At 35.5% G+C, this 2,633-nt stretch overlaps 1 protein-coding gene across 1 annotated transcript in view; it reads right to left on the bottom strand.

Moving 5' to 3' along the window:
* Nucleotides 1–441: 441 nt before the first annotated feature.
* LOC118432721 (trithorax group protein osa-like) overlaps nt 442–2,633 on the bottom strand; it is a gene marked incomplete in the record, with an annotated part of 13,766 nt that continues 11,574 nt past the window's right edge. The window contains 1 exon segment of the mRNA XM_035844332.1: nt 442–2,369.

Here is a 2,633-nt window from a genome sequence, read left to right as displayed (position 1 = left end):
CTTCCAGACATTTCAAGTGACATCTATCATTAGGAGGCACTTCTATAGAAGTCACTCGAAACGACTAGAAGCATTTCTCCATTTTTATCCAGTTCTAGAGACTGACTTCTATTTGAACAATAAGAATAAAGATCTTTGCCTGGATCAGTGGATGAAGGAGCCAAAATGATGGTCTCCAAGCAGATCCTACGGTGCCTAAAGATAGTATCAAAGCTGGCAAAGGAGTATAGCCGGCCAAAGGGAGTCAAACGGCACCAGAGCCGGCTATACTCCTTTGCCAGCTTTGATAGTATCTTAAGGCACTGTAGGGTCTGCTTGGAGACTAATGATAGAGAAAAATAACAGCGTGTTCCTAAGAAAACTAAGTTGACTAGATTCACCTGGCGTACAATACCATATTATGTAGATGTATATACAATACAATACAAATACACAACAGCCTTTTTACCATTCAACATCCATGGCAAAGCACATACCATGTTGAGTTTATTCAAATCCACAAACAGTTGTGTTTAAGTTACACTGGAATAATTTTTTGCTGCAAGTGCAAGTTTTACCGTGTATATCAATCTCAGAACTTATGAACTTGATAGAAAAAACATCCAATATTATGTAAGTCAAAACGGCTGAACCCCACATAGAAATCTCACCTCCTTGCACAGTATAAATATCGGAGATGCTCAGAAATTCTCATTACTTAGGTGAACATGATAATATGTCAACATAGAAAACATCTACCTATGGAATCAGTCCATGTCTTAGTAATAGCAACTCCATTCACTATATGCAGGAATCAGTATTCTACTTTCATTCCACATGGGCCCCCGTACCAACGCTCTGCACTACCAGCAAGTCCACACTGCCAAAGCATTCACACACACAAAAACATGGGAGTAAAAAAGAAACACCATTGTAAATATCCCTGAGAAAAAGAAAAGATACGCTGTCCATACAAGCCACCAGAGAAGCTGCATATACCCTGCACTAGCAGCAACAGGAAATCAAGAAGATCAATATTAACATAAAAAATGCTGAATTGGTTTATTGTCAATAATTGCCAATTGATACTCTAAATGCAGCAATATACTGGCATACATTGAATATGTAATGTTTTGATGATTGCACAGAACAATTTTCAGTCTATATTTCTAGTTGACAATATGAGAATCTAATAATTAGCCATACTTTCCCTAAAATCCTTCAATTTCATGACAACTGGCCATCATTCCAGATTATGAAAAACTTGATGAGTATGACTTTTGGCAACATAAAAAAAAAGGTAGGGTCTGTAAAAACCAAATATTCAGCATGTAACATCAGTATAATCATGGTGTGTCACAGGCAAGCTTGGACAAATTTTGAGCAATGTAAAGTCATTTTAAAAGCCATTCATGGTCATTACAGTTTAGCTTTGCACTTGACAAAATCAAGTATCATTCTCTAAATATGAAATGAAATCTATAACTGGCAAAATCAGCAAACATATATGGCATTGGAGTTCACAAAAAATACAACCTAATGGGTACATATGAGGGACTGGTGTTTTAGTACATTATACTTCAAGTACTTTTCAGTCATCATCACATCTTGTTCTGTTGCAAAATTTTTCAGCATCTCTAACTTATAATTTGCAAATTCTTGATACTGGCATAGATATAGAATGATATTAAACAACCTTCGATATTTCTCATGGCCTTTTCTAGATAACATTTTGCTCATCATGTCAAAGTAAAATGCTCATTCTTTTAGTTTTATACTGTTGATTTCATGAGTACCAGTAAATCTAAATTTACTACATCTACAATATAGGTTTTGAGAAAGACAAAAGCATTATTTTTGGGGCAATGAAATGGTTCTAAATCCAGCAGTTCTACTATCAAAATAAAAGATATGTTTGCTAGTCACAATTGCCTACTCATGGCAACTAATTTTACACTGAGATCTTCCTAATACTGATAAGTCAAACTGGCCAAGAACTTTTGAGAGAAGTTCAACTCTGATTTGTAAGTACTGGTACTGTATCAATATGTGCATAGACAGTACATCCTATCCTTATTAAGCTGCCTTCTGCATGTCTGTCTGCAGGGTTGTACATTGTTAGCATTGTCAAAACAGTGGACTCATTCACACATCCACCTTGCAAGAAACACTCAAACAACTGTATGCCATGTGCTTAACACTTTGCTTTTAGACTTTTAGTTGGACTTCATAGCCACAGATATCGTAAGTTGTATCCAGAAAGGAAAAATTTGATACATGCACAATTTTCAGTGGGGAATTATAATGCAAAAATGAAGAAAAAAATCATTGGCTGGAAGTTGAATGGGATGGAAAACTTTCTTTTCATATTTTGGCAACAAATATTTTTGATGCTCTTTATCCAACAATACAATGGTTCAAACCAAACCCCTTGAAAATGGTCTTATGAGCAAAGAAAAACAGCGAACTTCCAAAACATTCAAAACTCTTCCAAGATTTTTCAGAATAGAGGGGTTGTGTATCTACGTAAATCAACTGTACTTTAGGCGTCATTTTAGAGTCTAGTCCTTGACTTTACACAATCTTTTAAGCAAAATTTCCCCATTTTTGTCCAGACGACATACTGTGGTGAAACAAAACTTGGTAAAAGTCAG

This window comes from Branchiostoma floridae, chromosome 16, assembly GCF_000003815.2.
Source record: "Branchiostoma floridae strain S238N-H82 chromosome 16, Bfl_VNyyK, whole genome shotgun sequence".
NCBI lineage: Eukaryota > Metazoa > Chordata > Leptocardii > Amphioxiformes > Branchiostomatidae > Branchiostoma > Branchiostoma floridae.
Note: the sequence above shows the minus strand (reverse complement) of the source record. Positions and strands in the feature narration are given on the sequence as shown.